Source organism: Palaemon carinicauda, chromosome 15 (genome assembly GCF_036898095.1).
Source record: "Palaemon carinicauda isolate YSFRI2023 chromosome 15, ASM3689809v2, whole genome shotgun sequence".
Taxonomy (NCBI): Eukaryota; Metazoa; Arthropoda; class Malacostraca; order Decapoda; family Palaemonidae; genus Palaemon; species Palaemon carinicauda.
The window spans coordinates 332,599-351,087 of NC_090739.1; positions in this window are offsets into that span (position 1 = coordinate 332,599).

Below are 18,489 nucleotides of genomic sequence, written 5' to 3' on the forward strand. Positions count from 1 at the left end.
AACAATGCGAATTAACTATAAGGTCCTGAAGGAAAATCTTTGTAGGAATTCTCAAGGAGGATGTTTGGAGGAAAAAAAAAAAAAAAAAAAAACCCACAATGACATACTTTTATAGGCAACATCCCAAAAAAAAAATCCATGACATACTTTTATAGGCAACTTCCCAAAAACTAATACACGTCAAAAAAAAAAGAAAAAAAAAGAAAACACCGCACCAATGACATACTTTTATAGACAACATCCCAAAACCTATCACACGTCAAATCATAAACCATAAATTGCAGAGTTACCAAAGCAATAACCTTGCAGGCAATATCCTGAATGCAAAACCACGCAGTTTCACATGGCGAACATATGCCGATGTTACAAACAATCAACTGAAATATATCAACACACGGCATGAAGCTATCTCTATAATACATGAATGTAAAATTGTTCCATCAGACCCAAGGGTAAACAATAACATCGAATATTGTATCATATTGTATAAACGGGCTTTGTCAAAGAGAATGTGCCCAATACATATTTGCTTCAAGTATGACCCATAAAAATAATAATAATAATAATAATAATAATAATAATAATAATAATAATAATAATAATAATAATAGTTGTTGTTATTATTAAGTATTAACTATTAATTATTAATTACCGTTATTATTATTATTATTATTATTATTATTATTATTATTATTAGTAGTAGTAGTAGTAGTAGTAGTAGTAGTAGTAGTAGTAGTAGTAGTAGTAGTAGTAGTAGCTATTTTCCAGGTTGGTGCCTCTGAACTTATAGCATCCTGCTTTTCGAACTAGGGTTATAGTTTAGCTAATAATAATAATAATAATAGTAGTAGTAGTAGTAGTAGTAGTAGTAGTAGTAGTAGTACCAAAGTTACGAGCCTAGTTGGAAAATCAGGATGCTATAAGACAAGGGCTCCAACAGGGAAAATAGCCCAGAGAGGAAAGGGAATAAGAAAATATAGAAAACTGCCTGAGTGTACCATTAAGCAAGAGAACTCTAACCCAAGATATTGCAAAATCCTGGTACAGGGTCTATGGTACTACCCAATTCTATTATTATTATTATTATTATTATTATCATTATTATTACTAGCTAAACTACAACCCTAGTTTGAAAAACAGGATACTATAAATTAAAGCTATCTTCAGGAGCTTACTGTACCACAAGAGTTTCACACACGTCGTGGTGGCCGATGTGGTAACGTCCCTGACTGATGAACGCCAGACTGGGATTCGAGCCCCGCTCAAACTCGTTAGTTCCTTTGGCCGCTGCAACCTCACCATCCTTGTGAGCTAAGGTTGGGGAATTTTGGGGAGCCTATAGGTCTATCTTCTGAGTCATCAGCAGCCATTGCCTGACCCTCCTTGGTTCCGTCTTGGATGGAGAGAGGGCTTCGGCGCTGATCATATGGTATATATGGTTAGGTAAGTCTTTAGGGCATTGTCCTGCTTGATAGTGCAATGTCACTGTCCATTCATGAGCAATCTTTAAACACGCTCGTACACTATGAAAGTATTTTTTTTTAAGCCTGTCTTTTCATGAATTATTTCATTTGAAGTTTTGTGACCTTCTTGTCCTGAACCTGTTGCTTATGACCTCGTTATCTGTTGAAATAAAGTTGGTTGCATTCAATCGCCTCTCGGTTACAACCTAGCGGCTCAAACTTACATTAAGACAGTTGTACATGCGGTTAAAAGACGCTTTCGATCCTAGTAGACACGACCACTAAAGGGTTAAAACTTAGCTACATAGGGAATCTCGACAGAGAGGGCTGGTCGAGAACCAGTCACCTGGGTGTGGGGGGGGGGGGGTGGAACTGCCCTCTTTATCGCCAATGCCACAATAATGATAACATCCCTATCATACAAATAACAATAACAACAATCACAGTTAATACAGGCAATGATCAATTATAACATTCAGTCAATAACAGACGATAAAAGCCTGTAATAATGCAGTTAAGATTCAATGTCCTCATTACACGAAAAAGTGTCAGCAAAAATAACATTCGAATGAATGGCAAAGCATTTCTTCATATGAGATGAACATTGGGAACATGAAAAAAACAGTTGTCAATGAATTACCAAAGGAGCGAATCAGGGGGAAGAAATGTCTAAGCCGTGTTCTTTACATCGCTGATGTAAATGTATTTCGATAACAAGATATTATCATTATTATTATTATTATTATTATTATTATTATTATTACTAGCAAAGCTATAACCATAGTTGGAAAAGCAAGATGCTATAATCCCAAGGGCTCCAACAGGGAAAAATTACCCAGTGAGGAAACGAAATAAAGGAATAAATAAACGATGAGAAAAAATTAACAATAAATTATTCTAAACACAGTAACAACATCAAAACAGATATGTCATATATAAACTATATAAAAAGACTTATGTCAGCATGTTGAACATAAAAACATTTGCTGCAAGTTTGAACTCTTGAAGGTCTACTGATTCAACTACCCGATTAGGAAGATCATTCCACAACTTGTTCACAGCTGGAATAAAACTTCTAGAATACTGTGTAGTATTGAATCTCATGTTGGAGAAGGCCTGACAATTAGAATTAACTGCATGCCAGGTATTACGAACAGGGTAGAATTGTCCAGGGAGATCTGAATGTAAATGATGGTCAGAATTATGAAAAATCTTATGCAACATGCATAATGAACTACTGTAATTGAACGACTGATATTAATTGTTTGACTGCTTGGGATATATCATGTTTTCCAACAATCAAGATATGCAGAGATAAGAAAGGAATAAACATCGAAGTACTTGATTTGAAATTCAAAAAGATTCTAAATGATAAATTAAATAACGAAATTGTAACATGACATTTTGACCATATGAAAATTTCTGAAGAAAATTAAACTCGATAAAAACAAGGCTCACGTTTGGTAGGTCCACACACTCTAAGAGAGATAAATTCAATGGAAATAACGAAGCAGAAAAAATAAATAAGTAATTAAACAAAATTATGATAAAAGAGATGTAGGGGAAATCAAATCAAGACAGATTGTTGCATGTATGGTTAAGAATTTCTGTAAGTAGATAGAAAAAGGCATAAAATATGAGATAGAGCAAATCAACATTAGAAAACTAAATGAACACGAAAAAAAGGGAAATAAAACCAGGAATGGAAAGAATGGAAAGGCCTTATGTTAGTTCAATTAAGGCAATTGAATCGAAAATTCAATTCTATAACAGTCTAACATTTATTATTCCATTGCCCATCGCTCTAAGGGACCCGTAAATATAATCAAATATATAAGTTAGATATTATCATATAATTCGAATGTAAGTCCTCTCTCTCTCTCTCTCTCTCTCTCTCTCTCTCTCTCTCTCTCTCTCTCTCTCTCTCTCTCTCTCTCTCTCTTTATATATATATATACTGTATAAATATATATATATATATATATATATATATATATATATATACACACACACAATATGTACGTGCGTATACAAAATGGTAGATAAATATATACACAACATATGATTAGACCTGTAAATATCATTGTGTTAAATTACTCCCTTTTTAAAGAAAGAATATATCTAAAATCATTCAAATGTTATTACCGCTAAACTATTCGTCTTTTCAATGTTAAAAAAAAGTTATAATATATCATAACGTTGTTAAGTAATTACATGTAAATTATATCTCACTTCAGGCATGCGTAAAGCATTAATACTCATAGATATATGGCCCGTTGTATCTATGAATATAAATGCAATTCAGTGGTTAATACTTTTCACTGCCCCCCCTCTCTCTCTCTCTCTCTCTCTCTCTCTCTCTCTCTCTCTCTCTCTCTCTCTCTCTCTCTCTCTCTCTCTCCCGTGCAGTATTATTTCCATTATTCTGCATTTCGGCGCTTAAATTCTCTCTCATGGAATTAGTTGGTAAAGTATTTGACAGTATTAAATGCTGCATAATGAACGCTCTTCATAAACAGTGATGTTTTTCACTAAAATTGCATTGTCAAAGTCAGCTGTTTTTAATTTCCCCAGGGATTCATGGAAAATATATTTCTAAATCACGGTCAGTGTGAATAAATGTCATTTTTTGTTTCCCTCGTACAGTACTTTATTTTTTATTTTTCTCTTCATTTCTGTATATATACACACACATATATATATATAAATATATATATATACATCTATATATATACATATATATATATTCTGTATATATATTATACATATATATATATATATATATATATATATATATATATATATATATTCTGTATATATATATATATATATATATATATATATATATATATATATATTATACATATATATATATATATATATATATATATATATATATAGATGTATGTATATGTATGCATGGAAAATAGCCCAGTGAGGAAAAGAACCAAGGAAAAATAAAATATTCTAGGAATAGCAACAACATTGAAATAAATATTTCCTACATAAACTATAAAAACTTTAATAAAACAAGAGGAAGAGAAATAAGATAGAATAGTGTGCCCGAGTGTATCCTCAAGCAAGAGAACTCTAATGATAATAATAATAATAATAATAATAATAATAATAATAATAATAATAATAATAATAATGATATTTTATTTTATTTTCTGAATATCTACTTGCAAACTCAAAAACACTCTTGCTTATCCAAACGGAGCAAAAAACACATGTTTTTTCCAACGTGATACAAAGTGGCACAACCTTTCAAAACAAGAAATACAAGAAGGATTCATTCGACTAAAAATAAGTCACTCACTCGAGCATATTTTAGTCATAACAGCGCACGCACTACAAACTTAATCCTACTGGATTATACAACAGATCCATTAATACGTCAAAAGAATTGACGAGCCCAAGTATTAAGTAGGATTAATACAATGTATCGTATCGGTGAAACGAAGTGAGAGAATAGCCATTAATAATAATAATAATAATAATAATAATAATAATAATAATAATAATAATAATAATAATAAGATGAAGAAGAAGAAGAAGAAAAAAATAGCAATTACAACAACAATGATAATAATAATAATAATAATAATAATAGTAATAATAATAATAAGGATAATAATTATTATTATTATTATTATAATAAGAGAAATAATAATAATAATAATAATAATAATAATAATAATAATAACAATAACGAAAATAATAATAATAATAATAATAATAATATTAATAATAACAATAACAACAACAATTATAATAATAATAATAATAATAATAATAATAATAATAACAACAATAATAATAATAACAATAATAATAATAATAATAATAATAATAATAATAATAGTTATGTGATGGACGTTGGAAGTGTACAATTACTACTTCCTGTAACGTAATCATAGGTGGGAAATATACATACCTTAAAAGGAAGAGTTTACTTGGAATATCTACGTACAGTTAAGTCAAGGGTTGTGATGGCCAATGTTATAAAGTCCCTGACTGGTGATCGCCAGACTAGGGTTAGAGTCCCGCTCAAACTCGTTAGTTACTTTGGTCGCTGCAACCTCACAACCTCATCATCCTTAGGCGCTAAGGATGGGGTGCTTAGGGAGCCTATAGGTCTGTCTGCTGAGTCATGAACAGCCATTGCCTGGCCCTCCTTGGTCCTAGCTTGGGTGGAGACTAAACTTGGGCGCTGATCCTATGTATATATTGTCATTCTCTAGGGTATTGTCCTGTTTGATAGGGCAATGTCCCTGTCCCTTGCCTCTGCCATTCATCAGTGACCTTTAAACTCGACACAGAATTGCACGAACGGACAGTTTATGCTCAGAAAATAGTCATCCGGTCATTTCCGCTGTAACGGAACATGAACTGTATAACGAACAGCAAACGGATGAGCAACGGACTGAGTACCGAACACTAACGGATAGGAGTGAAATGACAACGGACAATTAACGGATAAGGGACGTACAAAACGTAAGAATAACGGAGAAGCAACGGACAGAACGGACTAATACCGGAGAAGCACCTGAGGAGAACCGCGGACTAAACGGACACTGGCGTAGTACACCAAAGGCGTGACATTTTGGGTCTCCATTTTGATTTGACAGGCGCTAGGAATGGTTTAAAGGTCGCTCATGAATGGCAGAGGAAAGGGACAGTGACATTGCCCTAGAGATTGACTATACTATATATGATCAGCGCACTAGCTCACTCTCCACCCAAGCTGGGATCAGGGAGGGCCAGGTAATGGCTGCTGATAATTAAGCAATCGGAACTATAGGCTTCCCCAAACACCACATCCATAGCTCACAAGGATGGTGAGGTTACAGACCCAAAAGAAACTAACAAGTTTGAGAAGGATTCGAACCCAGTTCGATGATCACCAGGCAGAGACGTTACCAATAGGCCACCACAGGTAGACCATATGGGCTTCCACAAACAGCACATCCATAGCTCACAAGGATGGTGAGGTTACAGACCCAAAAGAAACTAACTAGTTTGAGAGGGACTCGAACCCCAGTCCGACGGTCACAAGACAGGGACGTTACCAATAGGCTACCACAACACTGGTGAATCAAACATATAAGTGAGGTTACAGACCCAAAAGAAACTAACTAGTTTGAGAGGGACTCGAACCCAGTTCGATGATCACCAGGCAGAGACGTTACCAATAGGCCACCACAACACTGGTGAATCAAACTCATATAAGAAAGATCCAACAGATAACGAATTCAAGATTTCTGAGAGCGAAGATAAGCTTGGCATTGGATTAAAGTCCTTGTGGTAGCCTATTGAACACGTCCCTGCCTGGCGATCTACTGGACGGGAGACAGAGTCCCGCTCAAGCTCGATAGTTTCTTGCAGTGTCTGCAACTTCAACATTCTTGTTAGGTAAGGATGGGGGGTGGGTTTGGGGGGAGCGTATAAGTCCACCTGCTGAGTCGTCAGCAGCCATTTCTTGACCCTCCCTGGCCCCAGCTTGGGTGGAGAGGGTGCTTGGGCGCTGATCATATGTATAAATGGTCAACCTCTAGGGCATGAGGTTAGGTGCGTATGACATTAGAGCGAAATTACGCAAATTCTTTCTTGTGGAGCAGGTGTTCCTCGCACTCCAAGTTATTGTCTTCAGTTGAGGGGCATTTTGAGCCTAAGCACCGGTATCTTCACTTCTATTTTTCCCTGTTGGTGCCCTTGGGCTTATAGCATTTTACTTCTCCAACTAGGATTGTAGTTTAGCTAATAATAATAATAATAATAATAATAATAATAATAATAATAATAATAATAATAATAATAATAAAATCTCTTCCTAACGATTATGATGTATCATATTCATCATCTCTGAAGCCTTTCATCCGGAACTGCCTTCTCTTTCGGTCGTTTCGTCTTGAAAGTTTTCAAGTAATTCCATTTTCTGCTTGTAAACATCGTTTTACATGATCCCTCTTAGAAAACTGTACTATATCTCATATACTCGTATTTTTTGGTAATTAGTAACACCCTTTTCTTCCATTATACTGTTATTAGTATTATTTTTTGACTGATTGAGTAATGAAGATTTTTTATTGGCCCTTCATTAATTGTAAATGTTCACTATTAGAGTTTTTAAAATCATTTCATTTTCACTTTATATGAATAATGAAATGGATGACCGTTTGAAGTGATAAATCCCCCGCTTAATGTTAAATAATCTTGAAGTTTAATTTTTCCAAATGTGTGTATCTTTTTTTATCCAACAGACTCTCTCTCTCACACACACACACACACAACCACTCTCTTTCTCTCTCTCTCTCTCTCATCAGCGAAACAGCAATATTTCCAGCAGATGACTGAATGTAATTATATACTTATATTACATATCCTATACAATAGGGTATCTGTTACGTAACTTTTGATACTCCAGTGCACTGAGTATATATATTAGGCCTCCGGCAACATTCCCAAAACAACCCTTCATTATCTTATTTTATAATGGTACTTGTCTTTCCTTGCTTAAGTTATACCTCACTTTGGGTGCCTTACAAAGACGAGGTCTCTCATTAAGTCTTACATAATATATATGCCTGCCTTATTATATATTTGTAAGTTGGCCATTGTTTCGTATTACTGGCTCGAAGGTTTGAAGGTCGCTCATGAATGGAAGAGGCAAGGGACAGTGACAATATATATATATATATATATATATATATATATATATATATATATATATATATATATATATATATATAATTTATTATGTGTGTGTGTGCGCGCACGCGCGCGTGTGGGATATCAGCTCCCAAGCCCCCTCTCCACCCAAGCTGGGGCCAGGGAGGGTCAGGCAATGGCTGCTGATGACTCAGCAGATAGACCTATAGGCTCCCCCAAACCCCCTATCCTTAGCTCACAAGGATGGTGAGGTTGCAGCGACAAACAAACTTACGAGTTTAAGCAGAATTCGATCACCAGTCTAGCGTTCACCAGTCAGGGACGTTACCACATCGGCCACCAAAACCCTGGCACTACAATTTTCTTATTGTTGGCAGTGAATAAAGAAAAAAAAACAATTAATGATCATTCGTGAATTGATAACATCTCACGGATCTTTGTATTAATTATATTTAACAATGATTCTAAATTTGTGCTGATTATATGCAAAACTGTAATGCTAGATCCCCTATTTTATCTATGCAAAACTGTAATTCCTAAATCCCCTATTTTATCCATGGAAAACTGTAGTTCTAAATCCCCTATCTTATTTATGCAAAACTGTAATTCTAAATCCCCTATTTTATCTATGCAAAACTGTAATTCTAAATCCCCTATTTTATCTATGCAAAACTGTAATTCTAAATCCCCTATTTTATCTATGCAAAACTGTAATTCTAAATCCCCTATTTTATCTATGCAAAACTGTAATTCTAAATCCCCTATTTTATCTATGCAAAACTGTAATTCTAAATCCCCTATTTTATCTATGCAAAACTGTAATTTTAAATCCCCTATTTTATCTATGCAAAACTGTAATTCTAAATCCCCTATTTTATCTATGCAAAACTGTAATTCTAAATCCCCTATTTTATCTATGCAAAACTGGAATTCTAAATCCCATATTTTATTTATGCAAAAGTGTAATTCTAAATCCCCTATTTTATTTATGCAAAAGTGTAATCCTAAATCCTATATTTTATTTATGCAAGACTGTAATTTTAATTTCCCTATCTTATTTATGCAAAACTGTAATTTTAATTCCACTATCTTATTTATGCAAAACTATAATTCTAAATACCCCATTTTATTTATACTGTAATTCTAAATCCCCTAACTTATTTATGCAAGACTGTAATTCTAAATCCACTATTTTATTTATGCATAACTTTTATCCTAAATCCCCTATTTTATTTATGCATAACTTTAATCCTAAATCCCCTAATATATTTATGCATAACTTTCATACTAAATCCCCTATTTTATTTATGCATAACTTTAATCCTAAATCCCCTAATATATTTATGCATAACTTTCATACTAAATCCCCTATTTTATTTATGCAAAACTTTAATCCTAAATCCCCTATTTTATTTATGCATAACTTTAATCCTAAATCCCCTATTTTATTTATGCATAACTTTAATCCTAAATCCCCTAACATATTTATGCATAACTTTCATACTAAATCCCCTATTTTATTTATGCAAAACTGTAATCCTAAATCCCCTATTTTATTAGCAAAACTTTCATTCTAAATCCCATATTTCCTTTATGCAAAACTAACCATAAACCCTATTAGTCAATATAATCATTTGGGAGAACATGTCTGCCAAGAGATTATTGACCTTCAATTATTCCAAAGCAACGCAGTTGCCTTACAAGATTATATCTATAACATGATTTCTGTCTCATTACTCAGTAACTCGATATGAGACAGCGTGTCCGTTATCATTTAAGCTTTGGTCAGGTGCGTCAATTATTGCAGTAACTGAATAACTCTGTGTACTCATCTCATATTTACATGCGAGGTAGGAATTGTTGATGATAAACCAAGGCCGGCCCGTGTTATTTTCCGACTGTATTAATGTTTCTTAGGTGATTAACCCTTTTACCCACAAAGGACGTACTGGTACGTTTCACAAAACTCATCCCTTTACCCCCAAGGACGTACCGGTACGTCCTTGCAAAAAAATGCTATTAAATTTTTTTCTTTTTTTCATATTTTTGATAATTTTTTGAGAAAATTGAGGCATTTTCCAAGAGAATGAGACCAACCTGACCTCTCTATGATAAAAATTAAGGCTGTAAGAGCAATTTAAAAAAAATATACTGCAAAATGTGCTGGGGAAAAAATAACCCCTTGAAGGTTAAGGATTGGAAATTTCAAAAGAGCCTGGGGGTAAAAGGGTTAAAATTTGATTTTTCGTAGCAAATAAACCTCGGAGAATGTTGTGGCCTTATTGGTAACGTCTCTGCCTGGTATTTCCCAATAGGGGGTTCGAGTCCCGCTCAGTCTCGTTAGTGCCATTAGTGTCTGCAACCTTTCCATCCTTGTTAGCTGAGGTTAAGGGGTTTGGGGGAGCCTAGAAGGTCTATCTGTTGAGTCATCAGCAGCCATTGCTTGGACCTCCCTGGTCTTATCTTGGGTGGAGAGGGAGCTTGGGCGCTGATCATATGTATATATGGTCAGTCTCTAGGGCATTGTCCTGCTTCATAGGGCAATGTCACTGGCCGTTGCCTCTGCCATTCGTGAGCGGCCTTTAAACCTTTAAATATGATGCATACATTCATTTTTCCTTCTGTAAAATTATGATATTTCTTGCGATCTTCTCTTAACATTTTGAGAGGAATCTTGATTTTCATATATGGTTCACTTTAACTCGGGGTCGATTTTAACCTTTTACGTTAAATAGAATGAACTTTTCTGATATTTTTGCTACTCTCGTTATTTCATATACAATTTAATAAAACACAGATGTACAGTTGGACACAGGAGTTCCTGGTGCACCCTGTAACAACCTTAGATATTATCTTATGGCTATAATTATTATTCTTATTATTATTATTATCATTATTACTTGCTAAGCTACAATCCTAGTTGGAAAAGCAAGATACTATAAGCCTAGGGGCCCCATCAGGAAAAATATCCCAGTGAGGAAAGGAAACAAGGAAAAATATTTTAAGAGCAGTTACATTAAAATATATATTTCCTATATAAACTATAAAAACTTTAACAAAACAAGAAGAGAAACTACATAGAATAGCGTGCCCGAGTGTACACTCAAGCAATAGAACTCTAACCCAAGACAGTGAAAGACCATGGTACAGAGGCTATGACACTGCCCAAGACTAGAGAACAATGTTTTGATTTTGGAGTATCCTTCTCCTAGAAGAGCTGCTTGCCATAGCTAAAGAATCTCTTCTACCCTTATCAAGGGGAATAATTACAGCATTTTCCCTTACACCATGGTACAGAGGCTATGGCACTACCCAAGACTAGAGAACAATGATTTGATTTTGGAGTATCCTTCTCCTGGAAGAGCTGCTTGCCATAGCTAAAGAGTCTCTTCTACCCTTATCAAGGGGAATAATTACAGCATTTTCCCTTACACCATGGTACAGAGGCTACGGCACTACCCAAGACTAGAGAACAAAGGTTTGATTTTGGAGTCTTTCTCCTAGAAGAACTGCTTACCATAGCTAAAGAGTCTCTTCTACCCTTATCAAGGGGAATAATTACAGCATTTTCCCTTACACCATGGTACAGAGGCTACGGCACTACCCAAGACTAGAGAACAAAGGTTTGATTTTGGAGTCTTTCTCCTAGAAGAACTGCTTACCATAGCTAAAGAGTCTCTTCTACCCTTATCAAGGGGAATAATTACAGCATTTTCCCTTACACCATGGTACAGAGGCTACGGCACTACCCAAGACTAGAGAACAATGGTTTGATTTTGGAGTATCCTTCACCTAGAAGACCTGCTTGCCATAGCTAAAGAGTCTCTTCTACTCTTAACAAGGGGAATAATTACAGCATTTTCCTTTACACCATGGTACAGAGGCTATGGCACTACCCAAGACTAGAGAACAATGGTTTGATTTTGGATTATCCTTCTACTAGAATAACTGCTTACCATAACTAGAGTCTCTTCTACCCTTATCAAGAGGAATAATTACAGCATTTTCCCTTACACCATGGTACAGAGGCTATGGCACTAACCAAGACAAGAGCACAATGGTTTGATTTTGGAGTGTCCTTCTCCTAGAGGACCTGCTTGCCATAGCTAAAGTCTCTATTCTACACTTATCAAGGGGAATAATTACAGAATTTTCTATTACACGTCATTCTCCATTATCTCACCCCTTCTCCACCCCCCCCCCCCCCAACCCCCGCGCCGAGCCTCTCACTCTTAACACCGTCGTGCGTCACGCTGCAAGTAATATAACAATAAATACAGAAAGGAATAAAGGATAAAATAAAGTAATCCTTTTCTAATCCAGACCAATCAGGAGAACTTCCGTCACCCCGCCCTCTAAGTCGGATTAGTTGAGACTGTGATTACTTTCCATAGATGTAAGAATCTTTTTCCCAATCTTTTATAAAGTCCAAATAATCCGGTAGATGAAAATGACTCTCTCAGATCTAACCTCGTACTTCTTTTTATTCTTTATATTTGAAAATAAAATTGAATAATCAATCATTAAATTGATATGTATTCGATATGAATGAATGGTAATCTTTGAATTAATCTAAATTTTAAATGGAAATAATAAGTGAAAAATATATTCCTAACTCAAATAAAAAGAGGGTCATCAAATTGGAAATAAAATTATTTAAATTTTAAATGGATATACTAAAAATTACAAATATATTTCCCTCCCAAATAAAAGATTGGTTACCAAATTATAAAAAAAAATTGTGAATATGGATTTTAAAAGATAAAAAAGACACTATAAAATAGATTTAGATAAAAAAAATAAATTTAATTTATAGTAATTGGTACATAAAAAAAAAAACACCAACCTAATTTTTATCGGAAATTCTCTGTAAAAATATACTGTTCTCAGCCATATTTCAGTAAAATACAAGCGACCGTAATTTTACCTTACTTTATTATTATCTTTTTATGGTTTGGTGACCGAAACATCACTCCTTCATGTCAATATATCCGTTTTTAAAACGGTATATATCTGGCAACATTTATTCCAGGATTTTTACCGTTTTTATGGTAAATTTTCAACAGTATATTATAAATAATAATTTACTTGCAAAGGATGTTTTTCCGTTGAATTATATATACTAATCAGATCTTCTTGTCTCTAAAAGACACGTCAATAAATTTCTTCGTGTTTATGCCCTACCATCTTCGATACTTTCCATTTATTTTCCTCAGGTCTGGGCGAGGAAAGGGCATAAGGTTGCTCGTCTCACTGCTCCTTCAATTTGAAAATTGAACAAAGAAGGTGAAACTAAGACATTAGTATTACGATATTCAATAAAATAAATTAATGTTAAAATACAAAATCTATAACATTGGTAATTTCAGAATTAGAGTTTAATGAATAATTCAATATATGTAACCCCGCCAATGAACTCAGAAGATGAAATTAAGACTTGTATTACGTTATTCATCAAAACAAAAACAAAATTAACAATATAAATAAAAATCTATGAATAACATTAGTAATTTCTGAATTGGAATTCAATGTATAATTCTATATAATTATTCACCCCAATCAATTTTAAAGATGAAACTAAGACTTGTATTAGGTTATTCATCAACAAAATAAATCAACACGATAAATAAAAAATCTATGAATAACATTAGTAATTTCTGAATTAGAGTTCAATGTATAATTTTACATATGTATCCCCAAATAAACTTAGAAGATGAAACTAAGACGCACGTATTATGCTATTCATCAACAAAATAAATATACACTATAAATACAAAAACCTATGAATAACATCACCAATGCCTGAATAGGAATTCAGTGTATAATTTTACATCTGTATCCCCCCAAAAGGAGATTCAGCCAACACAGCGCTTTCCAACTACTAAAATAAGTCGCTGTATTCACAACACGACCACATCTGAATAATAGGGTCAACTGGTTATTCAGATAATAGGTGAAGTGACCTGGAATTATATATATATATATATATATATATATATATATATATATATATATATATATATATATATATATACATATGTATATATGTATATATATATATATATATATATATATATAGGAAAGGCGATTTGGATCTATAAATCTCGACGAACATATAGATTATTATTATTATTATTATTATTAAATGCTAAGCTACAACCCTAGTGGGAAAAGCAGGATGCTATAAGCGCAGGGACCCCATCTGGGAAAATAGCCCAGTGAGGAAAGGAAATAAGAAAAAATAAAATATTCTAAGAATAGCAACAACATTAACTATAAATATAAAAACTTTAACAAAACAAGAGGAAGAGAAACTAGATAGAATAGTGTGCCCGATTGTACCCTCAAGCAAGAGAACTCTAATCCAAGACAGTGGAAGACTATGGTACAGAGGCTATGGCAAAACCCAAGACTAGAGAACAATGGTTTGATTTTGGAGTGCCCTTCTCCTAGAAGAGCTGCTTACCATAGCTGAAGAGTCTCTTCTACCCTTACCAAGAGGAAAGTAGCCACTGAACAATTAGACTGCAGTAGTTAACCTCTTGGGTGATAAAAAAAAAAAACCGTAATTCTAATCGGAAATTCTCCATTAAATATATACTGTTCTCAAACGTATTTCAGTAAAATATAGGCGACCGTAATTTTACCCTACTTTGTTAACATTTTTTACAGGTTGGTGACCGTAATATCACTCTTTTACGTCAATCTATCCGTTTTTCAAACGGTAAAAAACGTGGAATAAATGTTGCCAGACATTTACTGATTTCTTATTCAATTTTTCAACAGTGCAGGAATAAAAAAAAATTAAACGACAATGTTGATATACGTCTTGGTTCGAATTGAGCAATATATCACTCTTTTCCTAGAAGAGCTGCTTACCATAGCTGAAGAGTCTCTTCTTCCCTTACCAAGAGGAAAGTAGCCACTGAACAATTAGACTGCAGTAGTTAACCTCTTGGGGGATAGAAAAAAAACCGTAATTTTAATCGGAAATTCTCCATTAAATATATACTGTTCTCAACCGTATTTCAGTAAAATATAGGCGACCGTAATTTTACACCACTTTGTTAAAAATTTCTACAGGTTGGTGACCGTAATATCACTCTTTTACGTCAATATATCCGGTTTTCAAACGGTAAAAATCGTGGAATAAATGTTGTCAGACATTTACTGATTTCTTATTCAATTTTTCAACAGTGCAGGAATAAAAAAATCAAACGACAATATTGATATACGTCTTGGCTCGAACTGAGCAATCAGTTTTGGAAAGGCAAACCCCCTTGTCGCCAATTATTCAAGGCAGACCCGATTTACTCGAGTGCCGCTCATTTGAAGTGATCTACGGAAAGGCATTTCTCGTCCCATCCAGCAGATGCGTAATATATCTCTCTCTCTCTCTCTCTCTCTCTCTCTCTCTCTCTCTCTCTCTCTCTCTCTCTCTCCTTCTACTATTTAGACATTTTTTTTAGTAAAACAAAGGTTTTTTTCTTTAGATGCATATTAAGAAGTTTTCTTTAGAATTCCCTTGTGTCCAAATATATATATATATATATATATATATTATAATATATATATATATATCAAATATATATACACATATAATAGATATATATATATATATATATATATATATGTACATATATATACATATATATATGTACATATATATACATATATATAATATATATATGTACATATATTTACAAATATATGTATAATATACATATATTTACATATATATGTACATATATATATATATATATATATACACATATATATATATATATATATATATACAGTATATATAAAAGTAAACAATGAAACATCAGGGAGCCTATTTTTGTTTATATATTCCAATGTAACGCAGAATTCTTAGGCCGTCACCTTTAAAAAGGGCGTTAGCCTCTTTGTCTATACATCCCACACATATTCCAATACTTCAGCATAGAGAGACGAAATATATATATATATATATATATATATATATATATATAAACTTTGCTACTCAGATTTAGATAATTATAAATCCATCTATCTTAAAAAATATTTATTATTATTATTATTATTATTATTATTATTATTATTATTATTATTATTTGCTAAGCTGCAACCCTAGTTGGGAAATCAAAATGCTATAACTCCAGTGGCTCCAACATGGAAAATAGCCCAGTGAGGAAAGGAAATAAGGAAACTACATGAGAAGTAATTAACAATTAAAATAAAATATTTCAAGAACAGTAACAACATTAAAATAAATCTTTCATATATACACTATAAAAACTTGAAAAAAGCGGAAGAGAAATAAGATAGCATAGTGTGGCCGAGTGTACCCTCAAGCAAGAGAACTCTACCCCAAGACAGTGAAAGACATATATGGTATTAGCATTTAATCAATGAATAGTAATTACACAAGAAATATTCTTTTAATATTTTTCGTTATTCTACAACTTTTGGAATTTGATTTTAAGAACAACGGAATGTTTACCAAATGTAACTAGTTCCAATTTGAAAAAGAGAAAAAAGTACGAGAAAATGTTCATACCATTCTACGAAATACTTTTCATATATTATAAATTCGAAAATAACAGAATAATTTTGCAATTTCCGAAACGATTGCAACAGCGTTTAAATATATTTTTCTGATTTATTTTCAACTTAGAAACTATAACAAAAGCTGCTTCTATTTCCTGATGCATCTCAATTTTTTCAAAAGAAAAATATAAAATTCGTTATCCTTCTGGCTACATAACAACTACTGTTTTGATTGCTTCCTTTTTTATAATCAAAACTGATATTGTCACATTTTTCAAAGGTTAATTTTTCTTTCGCCAAATAAATGAAATGAAAGTATGAAATTCGTTCCTGTACAAGAACAGATAAAAATCAACTAACATTTTTAACATTTCTTTATTATCAGAATCAAATTTCTCACATTTTTCAAAGGTTAATAATTCTTTTTACAAATAAAAAACTGAATAAAAATATAAAAAGTATGAAATTCGTTCTTCTGGCTTCCTGCACAAGAACAGCTAAAACAACTGCTATTTTCATCATTTCTTTATTATCAAAATCAAAATTCTTACATTTTACAAAAGTTAATTTTTCTCTCTACAAAAATGAAAAATTTGAAATTCAATCTTCTTCCTTCCTGTAAAAGAGTAGCTAAAAACAATTGTTATTTTCATTATTTCTTTGTTATTATCAGAATCAAAATTATAACATTTTTCAAAGGTTAAATTTTATTTCTACAAATAAAAAAATGGAAGTATGAAATTCGTTCTTCTTCTGCGTTCCTTTATAAGAGTTGCCAAAAATCAACAACTAATATTTTTATTATCTCTTTATTATCAGAATCAAAATTATAAAATTTTTCAAAGGTTAATTTTCTTTCTAAAATTGAAAGGAAAAAACGTATGAAATTTCGTTTCTCTTCAATCTTCTTTTACAAGAGTAGCCAAAAAATCAACAACTAATATTTTTATTATTTCTCTATCATCAGAATCAAAATTCTAACATTCTACAATGTTTAATTTTTCTCTTCCCAATAATAAAATAAAAAAATTAAATTCGTTCATCTTCTGGACTCCTGTAACAGAATAGCTAAATAAGTTTTTTTTAGTTCTTTTCATTATAAAAATTAATATTCATGTTTTAAAGGCTTTTAAAAAAGCCAACGTTTCTGATTTGATAAGTGGATTTACTAAACTACTATTTTGTCACTTCATTAATATCATCAAAATAAATATTCATGTTTCTTGGGTTAGAGTTCTCTTGCTTGAGGGTACACTTGAGCACACTATTCTATCTTATTTCTCTTCCTCTTGTTTTGTTCAAGTTTTTATGGCTTATATAGTAGATATCTATTTTAATACTGCTACTATTCTTAAAATATTTTATTTTCCTTTTTTTCCTTTCCTCATTGGGCTATTTTCACTGTTGGAGCACCTGGGCTTCTAGCTTCCTGCTTTTCCAACTAGGATTGTAGCTTAGCAAGTATTAATAATAATAATAATAATAATAATAATAAATAATAACAAAAAATAATAGATAATAAATAATAAGAGTAATAATTATAATAACAATAATAATCACAATAATAGTAATAATAATAATAACTATAATAATAACAATAATAGTAATTATATTAATAATGATTATATTAATAATAATAATAATAATAAATAATAACAAAAAAATTATAAATAATAAATAATAGGAGTAATAAGAGTAATAATTATAATAACAATAATAAAAACAACAACAACAATAATAATAATAATAATAATAATAATAATAATAATAATAATAATAATAACTTCAAAAAGGCCAATGTTTCAGATCTGATAAAGGGAAT